This window comes from Dermacentor variabilis, chromosome 9 (assembly GCF_050947875.1).
Source record: "Dermacentor variabilis isolate Ectoservices chromosome 9, ASM5094787v1, whole genome shotgun sequence".
Taxonomy (NCBI): domain Eukaryota; kingdom Metazoa; phylum Arthropoda; class Arachnida; order Ixodida; family Ixodidae; genus Dermacentor; species Dermacentor variabilis.
In genome coordinates, this window is record NC_134576.1 from 111,556,199 (window position 1) to 111,577,167 (window position 20,969).

The 20,969-nt window shown below is 46.8% G+C and overlaps 2 pseudogenes; one reads left to right on the forward strand and one right to left on the reverse strand.

Moving 5' to 3' along the window:
* Nucleotides 1-673: 673 nt before the first annotated feature.
* LOC142558706 (U2 spliceosomal RNA) lies at nt 674-853 on the forward strand (annotated as a pseudogene).
* Nucleotides 854-19,218: 18,365 nt separating this feature from the next.
* LOC142558637 (U2 spliceosomal RNA) lies at nt 19,219-19,400 on the reverse strand (annotated as a pseudogene).
* Nucleotides 19,401-20,969: the final 1,569 nt, after the last annotated feature.

Here is a 20,969-nt window from a genome sequence, read left to right on the forward strand (position 1 = left end):
TCACAACGCCAGGCGCGGCGAGCGTGCCCGAAGGTTACCGAGATAAGCTACAAAAATGTTGGGGCCCATAAAAGGAGTCGCAAGCATGTCCTACTGAGATTCAAAACACGTCAAACTAGCTGTTTTTCGCTAACCACGCCACACCGCCGTTCAGTGCCTAAATTGCTTTAAATGCAGCGCAGACTGTCAAACAAGATTTCTCACCTTGTCGCTATCCAATGGCGCAGTGGTGCCGTATCGAAGGACATAGGAAACGCAGAAATACGCCGAAAGCCCAAAAAGCCAGATTACATCCACACACAAAAAAGAAAGAAGAGACAGACGGGTCGCCGAACAGGCAAAAGCTCACATGCGCAGCCGGCCTCGCTCACTTCGGTGACGCGTGTGGGACACGGCACATGCATCTGGCACGTCTGGCACGTCATCGGCTTGTTGCTAGGTAACGCAGGAAAATCATGAGTCATTCCACACTGTAAAGGTCGATGACCAGCGAAGCCGTTTAGCACACGACGCAGACGTGACACAAAATTTTAAACAAAAGTAACAAAGCATTTACGATGAATTTCATACGAATTCGCGTGGACGATGGCGCCGCCACCTCGGGAGAGCGGAAGGAAAGTAGACACGCAAGCGCTTGGAACGCCGACACAGAGAGGGCGGTGCGAACGTAGATATGGCCAACGGGAGTCAAAGTGTAATGTCTGTTCTTATCAGCTTAACATCTGAAACGGGTTCTGTTTTGACCGGAGATGTTAAACTTATTTTTGCAAGTTGGAGGATTGCTTGAAGCCTTCTTCACCTCCGCCGCCAGTCGGCCCGGTATTATACTATCTCTGGCATCGCCCCACGGTTTTTGCAAACGCAGACTCAAATGCACGGAACCCCAGCCATAAACAGCTTTGCTGTGAAAGATAAGTAGCAAAGTATCTGTTTATTTATACGCAAAAGTTTTTCCGTTTAGCGGGAAAGAATGCAAGAATAAAACGTTGTCTGTTCACTTCATTTCACAGCTTTTCTTTTTCTTTTTTTGCGATGCTCGCGTCAGCTATCGCTTGATGTGAATACTAGCGTGACGTAGTTTTTGTTTCTCTATGGTTGCGCCGCTACACCCTCTCCCACTTCATTACCGACTCACAGCATGAACTTTTCCGACACGTAGTAGGCCGTATGCGTAGAAAATAAAATGCCCACTGCAGGCATAAAACGCTATGGTTCTGCACACCGGGACTGCGTTCGGAGCCGAAATATCGAATCACATCTGAACATGTTACCTCAAAGAAACCTCCTCTTTGCACTGCTTTTCCAAGTGGCATGTTTCAATGTAACTATCAGAATGCGCCGCAGCTTTGCCAATTAAGAATGCAAGTGTATAAACTTGGTGTAAAGAATATGTCTTTTGTCTAAACGCACTGAACCTTTATGAATTTTTTCGCAAAGATTCAATTTTTAGTCAAATTATTCCATTCTGCACGTATGACCGGAAAACTGCAAATAACTTTTTTTTTGTTTAATGTGAAATCATCATATGTCCCATGAGACAGTAAAGGCGGCGTCGTCCGCAACGTATGTTAGAAAAGATCATCAGCGTGGATTGAGGCGGATGAAATTGAATTAAGATGCATGAAGGTGGATTAAGGCAGATTAAGATTGATTAAGATAGATTAAGGCGCCTCAGGGAGGATTAGGGTGGATTAAAGTACATTAAGCTTGAATAAGGTGCATTAGGTTGATTAGGGTGGATTAAAATGAATTAAGATGCACTAAAGTAGAATAAAGTGGATTAAGGTTGGTCAACTTGGGTAAAGGTAGATAAAGTTGGTTGAATTGCATTAAGGTGAATTAATGTCGATGAAAATGGACTAAATTAGAATAACGTGGATTAAGGTGAAATAAGATGGATTAAAGTGGGTTAACGTAGATTAAAGTTGGTAGAAATTAGAGCAAAGTGGATTACTGTAGATTAAGGTAGAGCTTTAAGTTAAGGTGATAACTTAGAGAAGTCATCATGCTTTCGAATTCAAATCACGGTAGGATGTTTCACTAACAGTCAATTTATTGTTCTTTTTCTTTTTTATTGCGGTAGCAATTATTTCTACACTCCAGGCGTATTTCTATTGTTCGCTTTATGTTTTACATCTTCCTCCTCTCATCATCCTCACCCATCATGCGCCTCATTTGTCCCTCTTTCTTCCCCTCTTCCCCTTCCCCCGGGGCTGAGAACCTGGCCAGAGGAATGCACCTGAGGCTGAACTCTCTCCAGTTCATATCATTAAACATTTCTCTCTCTCTCTCTCTCTCTCTCTCTCTCCCGTCACCGTGACGTTGCGTAAAAGTCTAAGGGCGATAGCACCGTCGCCGCACGCCTTGTGCTGTATGTTCGAGTGAAAGGGTCATCCGACGACGGCGACTCAATCTCGCACGCGCAAGGGAGGAAAGCGTGGCGCAAGGGCTCCATGTTCCGTCGAGCGCGAGGCATCGGGGAGGGGGGGGGGGGAGTGGTGTTCAACAACGACGGCTGCTGCGTATGGCGCAGCCCCGCGGGCCCTATCTCGAATGCGATCTGCGGTGAGTACAGATTGTAGGCGCGCCGACGGCTCATTGCTTAGCGTGCAGCTTAGTTTACGTTGAAGCGAGACGCAGCGCGAGGGTCACTTCTCTCGCTGGTTCTGCTGCGCTTCCTCAGAGCGTGTTTTGGCGGTCATCGTATGAGATGTGTTCATGCTTCCTAGCGCGCGCGTTGCACCATGCTTGTTAGTTTCCTTTGTAAGCAAATGTTTACAAGTTTATACGGTGGATAAAACTACTGCCCTTACTTCGTGTAGCCGTCTACTAATCTGCTATCGCAATTGATGCTTTGTCTTTCGGGTGAAACTGTGACTTTTCTTTAGGGTGAGACGAACGCGTTTGGCACTGGTTGCTGCGTTTGATGTGCTTATTTTGTGTATTGATGGCTTACCATGATAAATCAGTTGCAATAATCTCATTCTGCCACGATACGGTCTAGTTTCCAACATTTTCATGTTCGCGCTTTGCAAAAGAGCTGATGGGGACACGTCCTGTTGGCAGGCGTTAAATACGCATAAATCATGCAGCCTTTCTCTGTATCAACTTTAACTATGTCCACTTGTGTGCGCGCCTCCCGAAAAGCTTACATATATTCCAGTATTGGCATTACATACGTTTTATAAGCAAGGAGTTTAATTTCACGGGCTACTTTAGCTAGGGTCCTTCTTAATTAATTAACCAAGTTTTCTCTAAGTCTTTATTTCCAATATATGCTGCGTGTTTTTCTCACCTTAAATCAATTGTGATATGACTACGCCTAGGTGAGTATATTCTCAAGCAAAAGACAAGTAATGATTGCCCAGTGTGTAGTGGAATTTTAAGGGGCCTTTCTTACGTGTTTCAGTCATCCCTACGGTTTTCTTTTTTCGCGTAAATGTTCATTTGCCATCTTTGGTCAATTTGCCAATTTGAGGTAAACAGTTGTTCAAGAGGACTTGATACCAGCGGGCGTTAACTTCCAGGTAAAGCCCACACTCGTCGGCGCATAGCCGTATCTTGGCCGGGATGTCATGGAAGATGTGGGCAATAAAAATGAAAATGAAAAGCAGCCCCAGAAATGGAATCCTGTGGTATGCCTGACTGAACCGGTGCATGTGGTGAATTGATGCCATGAACTGGGACACACGGATGCCTGAAATTTAAATACCCTTTGATCCATGCTAATAAAAAATCGCCTTTAAGAATTGGTTCCAGTTTGGTAAGGAACTGCTTGCAGTGTGATACGCAATCGGACGCTCTTTCAAAGTCTTAGAATAAAACGCCAATTGGGCTGTGTTTATCCAAACCAATGACAAGGTCGTGGGTCACTTCTAGTAGTTACGTCGATGTCGATAGGCCACGGCGAAAACCGTGCTGTCAGCTGTCGGTTATGTTATTACTTTCGTTGAAAACTGGAATGTGTTTAAATATTATACGAGGTGGTTTCAGCTAAGTTGGGCGAAGTGTTTAAAAAAAACGAGCATCTGCGCTACTCGTGTCGAATTGGCGCAGTATTGCTCTGGGCAATACGGAGCACCATCACATTTTTTTCCAATCCTGAAAGCTGGCTAATTAACAAAGATTGCTTAACTAACTTTTTTTATAGTAGCTCTGGCGAGAAATCTTCAATAAAGAAGTTGTAGCGCTTGCTCATAAACATATGATTGTTTCGTCTAGGCTAAGATCACTGCCCTGTCAGGGATCTTCGAATGTTATCGCCTTCACTCTTGAAGACGAAGCTTAAGTGTCCCTAACGATTTTATTAATGTTTGTTTAATTAATGATAGCACCCCACTTTGTTAAAAATGATGGATTTGCAAAGTCACAAAGCCGTTTGAAGCCATAAGGAAGAAGTTCATGAAAATCCATGTACTAAGCGCCAGTACCATTCCGCATCAATCACCCTTCCTTCAGATCCTGTCTACGCTAGCGTCCGAGTTCTCTCTAGTAAGGAATATGTGAAACTATATGCTTGAAACGGTAAACTCGTAAACTACTATTCAGCTGCACCGCTTCTAGATGGCGCCATACAGTTAAACGCGATCGGCGTTCGAGACCAGGTACCTACGAAAATGTGCCTGGAAATTGGCAAAAAAATGATTCGCTATAAAAAGAGGGTTTATTCGACGTGGGTCCAGCTAATTTCGGCGAGACATGGTCATTACGTGGACTGTGACCACTGGACCCGGCTGAACGGTGCGTGCGTCAGCCGGTTTGTGAGCACTATATATGCCTCAGATATTCATGACGCGAAGAGAGGACTTGTAAACAAATCTTATGCCAAGAATCGGCGCTATGCATTTGCCGCGCAAATAAATTGGCCACCTTAAAACAGCATATGCTTGGTGATTGCTTGCGCGGTTGACCAATTCTGACACGGCACTGCAGTTATACAGCGATCGACAGTTCTCTGATAAAGGGAGAAAAAAAATTAGACGACGGTTAAGCTTCGCCTGCAAGAGTGGAACACAATAGCATTCAAAGACCCCTGACTGCATCTGATGCTTCCCGGAAGCTGCAGCTTATGTAGTCGTAACTTTTACCGGGAAACGCTGGCGGCGAACGATATATGCACGAAGGCAAGCTTCTGGTAGAAACGCGGCCTCTTGCGTGGGCCACGGAACGCGGGGCGAGCGCCATCTGGAGGTGTTGCAAGGAACCGGGCGCGCCACTCTGTGCATAGTAGAAATACTGGATGAGGGGGTTTGTGTTTCCGCGTAACAGAATTATGTTTTCTCGTATATTCAAATTACAATCCGACACTATCGCGTCTGTAGGTTGCGCGTTAGTTGAACTTTAAGATTTTTCTGACGCATGTTACTTTGAGAAATTCAATTTGTTCAGTAAGTTCTCTGCGTTACACGAACGGCCTGCGTGGTTGGGTAAGCGTGATTAGGAATTATTTTTCGCGAGAGGACGGTAGGTGCTGGACGCCGGTCGCGGACGCTGGGCTTCCTGCGGCACGGGCTACTTACCGCTATGACGTTAGCAAGAAAGCTGCATACCAAAATTGTTCTGCATTACCCCTTTCTCCAGTTCCCGTGGCTTCGAGTTTTGAAAAACCGACGCCGCAGCGCGCGATATGCTGTGCGTTCGAGGTGATTACGCGCGCTAACCCTGGTAATATGCGTCCCAATCTGCCGTTCTTTTCTCGTCTTCACGCACCGTTGCGTACGCTGAGGGTCGATCTTCCGTCGTGCCTGCCTTTGCTTCAGGCGAACCGCTATCGAAAGTGCTTGGATTGCGGTTTGCGGCCTGGGGGTGTAAAAACAAGAACACGTGGCAATTAGCGTCGCTTGTGGTGAGGCGGCGTCTATACGTAGGGTGGGACAGTGCTGCGACTGGTGGTTCCTCTACTCGTGGCTGGTGTTTGGCGCCCGCACAACAACTAATTTGCATGTAGTGCCGCTCGCTCGCACGCGGGCCTGGGCACTCGGCGCGCTTTCGAAGGTCGTACGCGTTCGCGGTCGTCTCGCGCCGCTGAATCGATTCGTGCTCTTCAACCCAGCGTCCGAGTGGATTACGCGGGCGCTAATCATTACGCCACGCTTCGCCCTATAGTCAAAGGTAAGCGGGCGTGGTAATTGCTTTTCTTCCGGCGAAGTGCGTCGACTGACGCGAAAATTGAATTGACGGTGCGGTGCCGTACGTGCCTAGCCTGTTCGGTGGGTCTGAGAGGGTTGTCGAACATGGCGGAAGGCCCGCGATTATTATCTCTCTAGCGTTTGCACACACAGTGTGCTTAGCAGCAATAATAACCCCAATTGCATGATATTTGGCCGGCCATATGATCGTCCTCGTTTATATATATATATATATATATATATATATATATATATATATATATATATATATATATATATATATATTGTGGCTGTTGTTTTTCAGCAGTGGTGTAGAATGTAGCGGGACGTGACCTGCGTTGTTTGGTGCGCGCAAGCGTTGACGTAGCTGCCACCCGAGACCTGTAATGCATTGGGGTGGACGTGGGAGCCTAAAATACACAAATAAACAAATAGATAAATGAATTGTATATCCTGGGAGCTTTTAACTGTTACCTTGCCTCTTGCTTTCATTTAGAGGCAGCACTAACTTGGCAAGTTTGCTCTAACGCCTGTTCTCTGCCCGTTTTTTTTGCTAGTCGAACTAAATCTATGGAGTCCGTCTTTTATGTTAATGAGGTGTGATGTGCAATGCGCTCAAGCAAAAAAAAAATCATCTTCAGAAATAGCATGCGCAAGAATCGAGAAGGAATTGCTCTGAGTTTTGTGTAACATAAAAACGTTCTTGGGGGGTTTCCATGGAAACATATAGGCGAACATCAAGTGAGGTGGTAAGCGAGAGAGAAATGCTTCTTTTCTCCAGTTTTGCTTGACTGAGAGGGATCCCTTAGTACAGTCGCTCTCTGCCACTCCACTTTGGGCTTGGCTTGTCTCGGTGCTTCAGTGTAACGCTCAGTTTTCGGGCCGCTCTTGACTTGGTCACGTGTCGAAACGCTTGCTGTAGACGTGTGCAGCCATAGAACGCCATGGTTCTTGTCGCTCATATCTCGCCAACTTACCTTCAAAAGTGGTATTCTTTCTATTGAACGGCAGTATCTGACTATTCCGCCCCACATTTTGCAATAATATTAGGCTTTTATATAAAAGATAACCTCCATGCGCTACCAAAAAAAGTGTACCTCTTGCAAAGGCATTTATTTCGCTTATTAATAATAATTTAACTATTCTACCTGCAATATAGCATAAACCTATTAACAACTGGGGACACACTGCAAAACCAACGCCAGACTTTCACCCCCTATTTTCCACGTGGAAATGCGGTCAAATATTATTTTTTTCCAGGAACAGTACGACGAGATTCTGTTACTGGGGCACTATAACGTAAAACTATTCCAAACTTTTCTATTCCAATTCTGTCATCAGCCCTCCGCGATTGGCCAAAAACTTTTTTGGACCACTCCCACTTCACCTGTCTGTCACGCGACGTCAAGAAAACCGCAATAGCTCCCCATCTCACATGACGTGTACACACGGATTATGCGCAATTTGACCGAAAAAAGAAAAAAATAGTTATTTCTGATTCGACGCCTTTTCGACATTCGGCCCCGGCTATTGGTCATTGGTTCTCGCGCTGCACCCACTTCACCTGCCTGTCACGTGACGTCACAAAATCGCAAAAGCTCACCGCGTCAAAGTGACGTGTACGCATTAAAGATGCATTAATATGCCGAACAAAACTGATTTTTTCTCGGTATAGCTACAGCTTGCCCCGTTCCGAAAGGAATAAAAGATGGCTGCCGCCGATCGCCTAGGCGCTGGCTACTCGCACCTGCCGGAGAGCAGGAGTTTATTTGCGTGTAATAAAACTTCTTGCGTGGCAGTGTAACGTTTTGGAGCACTTTCGGCACGTTTACCACCTCATTCTTCCAGCTCTTCTTTGCTGAGGATCCGTTTTGGCGTCATTCTTAGCCCTCCGTTGCATGCCGTCGCGATTTTCGACCAGCCACCGCAAGCTAACGGAAAGCGGGCCAATGGAAGACGCCGGCACCACCTCCTTCATCCGGTTATCGATTTTCAGTGCAGTGGCTCGGCCCTATCGAATCCCTCTCCACTTTAGCGTGCTGCTCGCCTCTTGTCAGCCAATTAGATAAAACAAGTCGCTAAGTGCGGGCAATGTTATTGGTTTTCAAGCAAGCAAAAGTGACCGCCTGTGAACGAGGAGAGCGTTTGATTGGTCTGTTCTGACAGCCCGGCGGGTGACCGCCCGGTGCTTGCGTCGGCGGTTACGCAAATTTGACGTCAGGAGACTGGAATAAAAACATATTGGAATAGTTTTACGTGATATGACCCAAGGCTGATTAACCTTTACGTTATTTTATAGGTTTGAGTGTTACTTGTTTCCGCTCTGCTTAGACCTGTGCATTGTCCTCAATACGTTCGGGTAAATAAATGTGTAAATAAAAACAAATAAATTGGGACCCCGCTATCATCGAAGTGTGGAGGCCGCGGCAGGGAATGGATCTCAAGACTTATTAAGCCGCAGGACACCATAGCCCTTAGGTGACTTTCAGAGAGCCGTCAAAGCGAGAACATTCGCGCTTTTGTTTTTTTCAATAAAACAACTGTTTGTTTGTTTTTTCTCCTTCGCTTACCTTTTACAGCCCTGAGATCGACGTGAAGCAGTCGCATGCATGGTGACGCTGTGTGACGGGTGACGCTTTGTGCTCGCCTACACAAGCACGTGGCACTTCGTCATAACGTTTCAATAAGTAGCATACGAACCATGCGACGTGAGCCAAGCGGATATCGACAGATAATCACCTAATGATAAGATCTCATGATACTATTGCAATGGAATCAAATGCGTCGAGCGTGCGCAGCTGCGATTTAAGAAACGGACGGAGATGGAAAGGCAGGAAGGCTAACAGAGAGCGTGCCCGGCAGGCTGCCCTAAACTTTGGGAAAAGAGGGAAAGGTAGATAAGAAAGAGTAAAGATAACAACAATGATAAAGATGCATTCACTGTGAACACACCAACAATATAATGGGCGCTAGAGAGTCGTGCAAGCGTGCGTACTGGTCCAGTTGCCTTCAGGAGGCGCACTAAGGCTTTTGTAGCCTTTGCGCATGCTACACTGTGCTTAAGCCAAAGTCCCGGGATGTTTTCCTCCAACCACAGTATGTCATTGAAACGGCGCAGGTTAGCTCGGAGTGCGCATCGTTGAGCGTCGAAAGATGGATTGCTATTGTGACTGCAATACTCGTGATAGTGTCGTTGTCTACTAACCTGGCAGGTGCCTCTTTAGTGGGGAGGGCGATTCTCGTCGAGCCACCACTACAGCGTTGTCGCGGTTAATATTTGTTAGTACGCCATGCAAGGCGGTCTCGTGTTTACAGTTTGCGGACCTGCACGGTTCTTGCACCGGCGGTCGGCCGCGTTGAACCAAACAACACGTTTCGTCCTGATGACACGCTAATCTCCAATAGAAAAAAAAACAAACAAAACAAAAAAGCATACATTAAAATGACACAGAAGGTGCTACGGCTTTCGGTTCGTGGAACACGCGTCGTTGGAAGAAATTTACGGTCTCCACGCGACCTCAGGTTTGCGTGATGAAGGCCACGGCGAGGCCGTTTCGAGGGGCTTGGCTAGCCAACCCTGTCCACTCGGGAGCGCGAGTGTCACGATTTCGTGTCGTTGGCTTTACTTTTGGATGCTTCCTTCTGTGAACTTGTTTTCCTGTACCTCACCACTGCAACATTCTTTTCCGTTGTCTCTTTCACCCCCTTTGTTTTGTCGCTCTCTAATGTTTTTTCTTTCTATCTTTTTGTGTGTGTAGTGCAACCGCAAATAACGAAACACGTTTGCGTGTGACTAGAAACGTGGCCTTCGTTACGCTGCGTAACTCATTCGGGAAGCACATATCGTGTTTCCCATGTTTCACTGCTAACTCTTTCGGTGGCGCAGTTGTTAAATTTCCCGGGATGGCACGTGCTTTTCGCCTACAAGAGAAATACATGAGATCAGAGAAAGTGTGTCAGGACGAGGGGGGGGGGGGGCAATAGGAATCGAAATCCCTTCCGCAAGCTTCTGGATGTAAGTAGGTGAACCGAAAGTAAATTTTGTAAGTGACGAACTTAAGAGCTCGAAACTGGGTTTCCCTGCGTCCTTCTCGCCAGCAACAGCCTAGTCGTCAGGCGTCCTCAGTTTCACATATCACGACTAAGAACAAAACGTTGCTTCGAACTACCCTCTTATAGATAGCTTGCACATGACGTCACAGACGCAGCTCCTCACCGTGTTGGGTCGGATAACATGGCGCCTAGGATGACGTCAATGAAAGCCATCTATAAGCACCCTGCAGTGTAGTTTGCGCGCGACCTCTGCGCCCTCTACAAATGAGTCTGGGGCGGCCGGCGCTTCTCAGGGTTGGTAGCAGCGCCAGACCACACAGCCGAACGAGTGGCGGAAGCGCTAGGGCAGAGACGCTCGCTACATGCATTCGCCGTGACACTTTCGATCGCTTATCACCAGGCAGAACTATCGGAGTTATGAAACAAAAAGGCGAAGTGCGCATGTTCTGCACATGGCTGCACACGTTCGCGATCGATATCGGAAGTGCGAACGGTTGTGAGCTTGATCTCGTCAAAGCGCACCGCATGGCACTCAGACGGGTGTCGGAAAGAGAGCCACTGTCGTCTGGAATGGCGCATCATTTCCATCAAATCCCTAGCAGTCGGAGAGTCGGCGATATTGGGGGAAAAAAAGATGAAAACGTCGCAGCGCCCTCTGAACAGTACACTGTGCATGTTGCATTTCAGCATGACGTCCCTGTTGCAATGTGCAGTTCGAAGCCAGACGCGCTAACCAGTCTTCTGTCGCGCCGATGTGGTGCTTGCAAACTTGGTGGTGCTGCGGACGCCAACTCTTGCACGGGTGGTACACCTTTGTACCCCGGAAGCCACAACAGGCATTGCTGTAGCAGACGAAGTCAAAAGTTGCTTGGATCGCGAAGTTGTTCGTGAGGTGTTTCCGCTGTAAGAGGTAGGTGCTGCTGCAGGTGGCCGCTATGGGCAATTGATGTAGCTTGGAGGCGGACAAATAAGTGAAACCGTGTAAAGTATTTTTCTTTTTTTTAAACATGAAAGGAAGTTGCCGCGGCGCACAGCGCTGTCATTCACTCATTCGTTCGCTCATTCGTTCGTTCGCTCGCTCTCCGGTTCGCCTATTCCTTAGTTCGCCCATTTGCTCCCTCTCTCGTTCGCTCATTCATTCATTTGTTCGCTCGCTTGCTGGTTTGTTCCGTCATTGGTTCACGTTGTTCGGTTACATTTACAATAACCGTCGGGGGTTTCTGGACAATTTTTTTTTCGTTTTATGTCCACTGCGAGCAGAGCACGGTCGCTGAGGCCGAGTGTCAGACCTGCTGACTTTGCTAGTTATCGAACCTGCGAATCCGCTGCTTTATTGTTGTTGTTCTTGTTTATTTTGCTGGGGGGGGGGGGTACAAGTAGCAAGGCGAAAAGCTGCGTAAACACACAAAACGTGATAGAACGTCAGGCGCGTCTCGCGCAGAGCGATAAATCGATAACCGCGACGAACCGATGAATAAATGGTCAGCGTCAAAAACGAAAACGCACGCGTGATGAATGTGGCGCACCGACGTCATCGTTCCCGCCATGTGTGGGTACAAGCAAGGTGCTAAGTTGCGTCCGAGAACCTCCCATGAAAACTATCTACAGTGTGTCCCTACATATAACGCACCAATATTTAAAAATATGCAAATGCCACGTATCTGGAAAGAACCACTTAAGGTATGTAATTTGCCGTCGCTCGGAGATACTCAGATTATTTTTTGCGTTCCGCTTATTTAGATAATCAATCTTAATTAATTATTCGACCTCTCACGACTAAGAACAAAACATTGCAGCGAACTACCCTCTTATATATAGCTTGCACATGACGTCACGGACGTATAATTAGATAAAGAGTGTCAATGAGAAAATTGTACAGCAACATCAAAAACTCCCCGTACAGCTTACTGTTACTGAATCATCATCATCATCATCATCATCATCATCATCATCATCATCATCATCATCATCATCCTGTCTAAGCCCACTGCAGGGCAAAGGCTTATCCCATACTTCTCCAACTACCCCGGTCATGTGCTAATTGTGGGCATGTTGTCCCTGCAAACTTTTTAATCTCATCGACCCACATAGCTTCCTGCCGCCCCCTGCTAGGCTTCCCGTCTCTTGGTATCTAGTCCATAACCCTTAATGACCATCGGTTATTTTCTCTCCTGATTACATGCCTTGCATATGCCCCCCCCCCCCCATTTCTTTTTCTTGATTTCAACTAAGATGTCAGTAACTCGTGTTTGTTCCCTCACCCAATCTGCTCTTTTCTTATCCACCCAGCGTTACACCCATCATTCTTCTTTCCATAGCTCGTTGCGTCGTCCTAAATTTGAGTAGAACCCTTTTCGTAAGCCTCCAGGTTTCTGCCCCTTACGTGAGTACTGGTAAGACACAGCTGTTATACACTTTTCTCTTGAGGCATAATGGCAACCTGCTGTTCATGATCTGGGAATGCCTGCCAAGCGCACCCCAGCCCATTCTTATTCTTCGGATTATTTCAGTCTCATGATCCGGATCCGTGGTCACTACCTGCCCTAAGTAGATGTATTCCCTTACCACTTCCAGTGCCTCGCTACCTATCGTAAAGTGCTGAATACATGCTATAAAATAAAGTGTTTTTCCTATCGTGAAAGAAGCCCGCGAATACACCCAAAGTGCCTCGAGCGGCCAGTCACGCTTCAATTTTGCGTGTATTCGCGGGTTTCTTTCACACTCGGAAAAAATACTTTTATGTAGCACGTATTGAGAAACAGTAAGCTGTAGCGGAAGTTTTCCATGCTGCTCTACAGTTTTATAATTGACACTTTTTATCTAACTTCACAATTTGAGAAGCTGAATAATTAATTGAGACTAATTACGCAATTAGGCGGAATGCAAGAATTATCTGAGTATCTCCATGCGACGGCAAACGTTACCTTGGTTATGTCCGGCTACGTCGCATTTTGCATACATCTTTAAATCTTGGTGCATGATTGTTGGGACACCCCGTATACGAGCTGAGTCGACGATGCCGCCTAGGTAATCACAAGGACTCCGACAGGATGCAACCATAATTTTCAAACCATCGGCCCGCTCCAGTAAGTACCCTGAAACCGCTGCACCCCCCTCCCAACCCCCACTCCTCTCCCTACACACATTCCTCGAATTTCCATGAACCATCAACTGAGGAACGAATCAGTTCGTGAAGCACGGCTGCCGTCCATCAGTCAGAGCGGCATAAAAAAAAAACCTCCGGACGCTCATATTTAATGTAGCCTGCGGTGGACACCGCGTATTTGGCCGGCTTAGGCGCGTATACGTATCTCGTCCCTCGACCGCTCACAGGCGTCCGCATGAATAAGCGAGTGGGTTCGTTCCGAGCACGACATTTCCGCTCGCCGGCGAATCCTTTCGTGTCTTGCGCGGTCGTAAGGAATTCATGACCGGTAGCGCGGAGATGCGATCCGCCCTCCATCAGCGCGACTGCGCGGACACGCGCATTTCGAGAGCTGTCCGTCCGACCCTTCTTTGCCCCGCGACTCGCGCCGCGGGCTTCTTTTTTCAAGCTCGCCTGCCGTGTGCGAGAGCCAGATTGATTGCGCACCGACTCGACGGACCGCTGTGACGCTCTGTTTGCCGAAGGTAAGCGCCCGGTGCTGCCCACGCGCGGAAACTCGAACGAAGTCCCCGACGTATCGGTCGATGCCGCTAACCTGACGTGACCTCACTGGCGCGAGATCCGCGCAATGGCGCTTGGAGAGAGAGAGAGATAGAGAGAGAGGGAGAGAGTGACAGAGAGAAAGAAAGGCAAAGGAGAGACAGGGAGGATAACCAGAGATTATCTCCGGTTGGCTACCCTGTACTGGGGAAGGAGCAAGGGGATGCGATAGGAAGAATTAATGCTGCGAACGGGATCTTCGAAAGAAATCGTCCATCTGTCCGCGTTCTCTTTCTTTTTTTTTAGCAGTGTTGTCCTTTGCACCTACTAGAAGCGTGCGGGTGTGCACCTGTGTCTGTTCCGCCTTGAATGCGCCATGGTGACGACCCGCCGTGGTTGCTCAGTGGCTATGGTGTTAGGCTGCTGAGCACAAGGCCGCGGGATCGAATCCCGGCCACGGCGGCCGCATTTCGACGGGGGCGAAATGCGAAAACACCCGTGTACTTAGATTTGGGTGCACGTTAAAGAACCCCAGGTGGTCGAAATTTCCGGAGTCCTCCACTACGGCGTGCCTCGTAATCAGAAAGTGGTTTTGGCACGTAAAACCCCATAATTAATGGTGACGACGTTGAAACTGTATGAGGGTCAATTAATTCTATGGTATCATGTTTTTTTTTTTACAACGAAACTGTATATGGGCTAGTTGCCAGCGGATCGGTGTCCGTAGACCAAGAACGTGGGCCGATCCCGAAGATAGTGCGATACTGGGCCGACCCGCGGCGGAGGTGAAACAGGTTTCAAGCACTCCGCCAATTTGCAAAAGTAAGTTCAAAAGGGTAGTGGGGCATCCTCGCACCGGTCCCCGCACGGCCCGAAGGGGAGAAGCGGGCGAGTGGCGCGCCACGTGTCGGGGCAGCGCCGCACATTGCGAGGAGGGGTTCTTCTGTGTTTGCCGGAAGATGGCTCTGCGTGTGCGCAAAGCGCAGAAGAAATGTAGCGGGAACGTACTTCGCTACTCGTGTAACTGCGACTTCTGTAAGTTACATGCTCATAAATACCGATATACACCGCAGTATAACTTTCGAGTGAAGAAGGAACTAGGAATTGGCAAGAATCAGATGTATGCGTTAAGGGAACAGGGTAGGCAAAGTTCCTGAAAAAATCGATTTTTTGTTTTTGTGTAATTTAAAATCTCTATTCTTTCCTTAACATGGCCCAGTGTTTCATTTGCGCGCACACGAAATATTTATCTCAAAATCAACATTTATCGAAACCTAGGCAGCATCCAGCCACGCCCCCTTTGACACATGCTCGGGATCTGTGCCTGTCCTAAACAGAAAAAAAAAATTTTCACCGCCCATTTTGGTCACGTTTAGTGGAATGGATGTCACTCATCTGGCAACAGTGAAAACCTAGCTAGCACATTTCACTTAGCCAAACGAATCCTAAGACGCAGCTGATTTACTCGCAACGCGCGGGGTTTTGCTCGGGCTTCGGTGTGTTTTCGCGGACAATCGAATTTGTTTATACTTTGGTGCTGGTTATTTAGCGGTAATGCAATGACGAAGCCAAAGAAGTGCTTTAAAAAACGTATCTTCCACGGAAACCGGCATAAATCGATCTCCAGTGACGCCAATTGTCTGCAACACAATCCGGGAGTGGGTGCCGCGGCCACCACGTGCGCGTCTGCATCGAAGCTTTCGCCCTCGGCGGAACGCTTGAAGCGGAACGCCGGTGTTTCAGCAGCTCTCAAAGCCTGAGCTTCACCAGAAATGTCTCCATAGAAAACCTCAGAACGCCACGAGGCGTTCAACAACGTTGTATGGGAGCGCGCTCCGAAGAATGTCTTTCTTGGCCTCACGACGCTGAAAATGGCGACAATGGATGCTGTGCTAACTTTTAATGACCGCAGCATTGCTCAAGCTGACATCTTGAGGTCATTCGGAGTTTCTCCAGGACGGTTCACAGTCCAGTGGTTGCGCGAAGCTGACCGGCGGCGACTGTACTTTGCAGAGAGGGCTACACGAGGGTTCACTAAGGAGGCCCGGAAAACAAGGCAGCTAGCACAGTAAAGAAGTGTTGGCGATGGCGGGGACTACCAGGCTGGTGGATATTGAAAAAAATGTGCCAGAATTTGTTTCTGTAGTCCTATATTGCAATAAAGCTCTTTCTTCCACTTATCTCAAAGCCAACTATCTCAAAACAGCAAATTTTGCTGCATTTGACCCTTTTTTCAGAAACTACGAGCGCTAGGGAGATAATATTTTCCAGATATTGAGCAAACATTACAGACAGTCTACTGAACGAGGATTAAAAATATTGTTGTAGGGAATTTTTGTTTATAGGCTATTTACTGAAGATTTTGGCTCTAAAATTTGGTAGGTCCAGTAAAAAAAAAGAAAACAAAAACTAATCTTTAAAAAAATATAATCCTGGTTCAGTAGCACTACCTAACATTGCTGATTACAATGCCACCAAGGTTAATGTTCTAACCCCAGCAGATCACGAGAAAAAGGGTCACGAACATAGCCTAAAATGCATGGCAAGAATAGGACCTACCCTGTCCCCTTAAGAGACAAAGCCGGCAATATCATTACTAGTATGGATGAGATAGTTCAAGTGGCTGAGGATTTCTATAGAGATATATACAGTACCAGTGGCACCCTCGACGATAATGGAAGAGAAATTAGTCCAGAGGAATTCGAAATCCCAAAGGTAACGCCGGAAGAAGTAAAGAAAGCCTTGGGAGATATGCAAAGGGGGAAGGCAGCTGGGGAGGATCATGTAACAACAGATTTGTTGAATGATGGTGGACAGATTGTTCTAGAGAAACTGGCTACCCTGTATACGCAATGTCTCATGACCTCGAGCGTACCGGAATCTTGGAAGAACGCTAACATAATCCTAATCCATAAGAAAGGGGACGCCAAAGACTTGAAAAATTATAGACCGATCAGCTTACTATCCGTTGAGTACAAATTATTTACTATGGTAATCGCAAATAGAATCAGGAACACCTTAGAGTCCTGTCAAGCAAAGGACCAGGCAGGATTCCGTAAAGGCTACTCAACAATAGATCATATTCACACTATCAATCAGGTGATAGAGAAATGTGCGGAATATAACCAATCCTTATATATAGATTTCATTGATTACGAGAAAGCGTTTGATTCTGTCGAAACCTCAGCAGTCATAGAGGCATTACGGAATCAGGGTGTAGACGAGCCGTATGTAAAAATACTAAAAGATATCTATAGCGGCTCCACAGCCACCGTAGTCCTCCATAAAGCAAGCAACAAAATCCCAATAAAGAAAGGCGTCAGGCAGGGAGATACGATATCTCCAATGCTATTCACAGCGTGTTTACAGGAGGTATTCAGAGACCTGGATTGGGAAGAATTGGGGATAAAAGTTAATGGAGAATACCTTAGTAACTTGCGATTCGCTGATGATATTGCCTTGCTTAGTAACTCAGGGGACCAATTGCAATGCATGCTCACTGACCTGGAGAGGCAAAGCAGAAGAGTGGGTCTAAAAATTAATATGCAGAAAACTAAAGTAATGCTTAACAGTCTCGGGAGAGAACGGCAATTTACAATAGGCAGCGAGGCACTGGAAGTCGTAAGGGAATACATCTACTTAGGGCAGGCAGTGACGGCGGATCCGGATCATGAGACGGAAATAATCAGAAGAATAAGAATGGGCTGGGGTGCGTTTGGCAGACATTCTCAGATCATGAACAGCAGGTTGCCATTATTCCTCAAGAGAAAAGTATATAATAGCTGTGTCTTACCAGTACTCACCTACGGGGCAGAAACCTGGAGGCTTGCGAAAAGGGTTCTACTCAAATTGAGGACGGCGTAACGAGCTATGGAAAGAAGTATGATAGGTGTAACGTTAAGGGATAAGAAAAGAGCAGATTGGTTGAGGGAACAAACGCGAGTTAATGACATCTTAGTTGAAATCAAGAAAAAGAAATGGGCATGGGCAGAACATGTAATGAGGAGGGAAGAAAACCGATGGTCATTAAGGGTTACGGACTGGATCCCAAGGGAAGGGAAGCGTAGCAGGGGGCGGCAGAAAATTAGGTGGGCGGATGAGATTAAGAAGTTTGCAGGCATGGCATGGCTACAATTAGTACATGACCGGGGTTGTTGGAGAAGTATGGGAAAGGCCTGTGCCCTGCAGAGGGCGTAACCAGGCTGCTGCTGCTGCTGCTGCTGCTGCTGCTTCTGCTGATGATGATGATGATAACTTTCTACGGCACGTTTCTAAGGCCACACCGCATTCACTAGAGGCGCTTTTGTACCGCTTTGAAGCATCGAACTCGTGGCTGAGTGGTAGCTTCTCCGTCTCACACTCCGGAGGCCCTGGTTCGATTCCCACCCAGCCCATCTTGCAAGTTGTGTTTTATTCATTAAGTGCCTCCCGGGATTTATCGCTCACGGCGAACGCCGCCGACGCCAACGACACCGGCATTTCTGCGACACGAGCTCCTTAACGCTCTCACGTTAATATCTAGGATCGAAATACAACCTGTATGAGATATTAAGCTTAAGTACAAGTTATAAGCGAGGAATGCCATGAATTTGACTCCAAATTTCCAGCTGTGCAAAAAAGATTCATAAAGGTTAAGTGCATTTAGACAAAAGACAGTCTTTACACGAAGTTTGTTCATATGAATTCTTAACTGGTAAAAAGACCTAGTCTTTACAACAAGTTTGTTCATATGCATTCTTAACTGGTAAAAAGACCTAGTCTTTACAAGTTTGTTCATATGCATTCTTAACTGGTAAAACTGCGACGACACTCTAAAAGTTACATTGAAACATACCGCTCAGAAAAGCAGTGCAAGGAGCGGGTTTCTTTGATACGACATGATCAGATGTGATCTGATATCTTGGCTCCAAACCGATTGTGGACTTATCGGTATAACGCAACCATGGCATTCTAAAGCTTACATTGAAACGTGCCACTCGGAAATACACTCCAAGGAGGGGGTTTCTTTGAGACAACATGTTCAGATGGGATGTTTTGTGATCTTCAGATGCGCCAACTCCGTGTCCAAAAAGTTCATGCTGTGAGTCGGTAACGAAATGGGAGAGGGTGTAGCCGTGTTGGCATAGAGAAACAACATATGCAAAAGCGGTCACTCGGCGAAAACCGGCAACGGAAAATACGTCCCGCTAGTGCTAACATCAGCTGATAGCTGACGCGAGCATCGCAAAAAAAAAAAAAAAGCGTGAGATGAAGCTAAGAAGGAACGTTTTATCGTTTTATTCGTTCCCGCTAAACTGAAAAATGTTTTCCCTATAAATAAACACATACCTTGGGACTTACTTTATACAGCGAAGCTGCATTTGTGTTCACATGTGCAAAAAAAACAAAAAAGAAACGCGGGCGGATCCCGGAGATAGTGCAATACCGGGCCGACCTGACGCGGAGGTAAAGCAGCTATCAAGCACTCCTCCAACTTGCGAAAATAAGTTTAATATCTTGGCTCCAAATACAAGCCGTATCATATGGTGAGCTGATGAGAACAGGTATTGCACATTGGCCTGCGTCGGCCATATCTACGTTCGCACCGCGCTCTCTTTGTCGGCGTTCCAAGTGCTTGCGTATCTACTCTCCTTCCACTCTCCCCTGGTGGCGGTCCCGTCGAAACGTCACGGGCGTCTTAGTTTCCTCCGGCTTCTCGGGGCGGCGGTCACGTCGTCCATGTGAATGTATGTATAAATAAAACGAAATGTATATATAAATATAACCAAAAGGAGGGATTATGTGTGGACTACATTTGGTGTGTTAAGAGGAAGCTTTAGCTCGAGTGCTCCTATCTAAATACATGTAAAAGGAGAATTCGTTTTTCTCGGCAACCACTGCACCAAATTTGACGAGGTTTGTTGCATTTAAAATAAAAACTTAAAATCTAGTGACTGTTGGTCTCGAATTTTTGAGTTAGATTGTCAATTTTTTATTAAAAATTGGCAAAAATCGGAAATTTTCAAAAAACGAAACTATCAAGTTTACAACTCTGTAACTTAACCACTAAAAATGATAATACAATTCTGTGAATTGCATCTAATAGTACATCTAAAGCGGACAAAATTGATATGTTACACATGAATATAAAAAAATTAATCATAGGGAAATACAACTTTTCCAAAACCGTTGTAACCAACGTAACAAATTCACGTAAGATGTAAAATGACATATTGAATTTGTCCGCTTTGAATGATCTAATGAATGTCGTTCAGAGAACCGCGATATCAGTTCTTGATGCAAAGCTATGAATTTGTAAACTTCGTGATTCTATTTTTTTCCAACGGTAAAATATTTGAAAATCGTTTTAAGAAAATTCAAGCCCTAAATCGAAATTCCGCTTCCAACAGTCACTAGAATTTAACTTTCTCTTTCAAATGCGACAAATTTCATCAAAATCGGTCCAGGAGTTATCTCATAAAAACGTTTTTGCGTTTTACGTGTATTAGAATAGGCCGCGTCGAAGTTGGGCCCGAGCTAAAGCTTCCTCTTAAGCCCGTGCACTTCAAGTACCGCACTAGTGCACGAATCGCTTTCCGAGCCAGTGACGGGTGTGGCCACGGTCCGAGTATATTTGACTCGGGTGTATGGTGTCCCTCCCACACGTACTCAGTACTTGCTCTCTCCCTTTCTTCCTCTCTCTATTCCCTTTCCCCCCACCCCCAGTGTAGGGTAGCAAACCGGCTGCTGTTCTGGTTGACCTCCCTGCCTTTCCTGCCCTTGCTTTCTCTCTCTCTGTCTCCATTTGGTGTGGCCTGTATTGCGCGTGACCGCTTGTGGTTTTTTGAGTGACCTCACAACCGTTACTGCACTGCGGGACGTCGACCAACGCGCGATCGCCTCGGCTATACGGTGAACCAGCGTGCGCCCTGGGAGTGCGGTGAGGTGGCGTGTCTCTTTTGCGTGCCGGGATACGTTAGTAAAAGGTGTGTGTTACCCGCCGTGGTTGCTCAGTGGCTATGGTGTTGGGCTGCTGAGCACGAGGTCGCGGGATCGAATCCCGGCCGCGGCGGCCGCATTTTGATGGGGGCGAAATGCGAAAACACCCGTGTGCTTAGATTTAGGTGCACGTTAAAGAACCCCAGGTGGTCAAAATTTCCGGA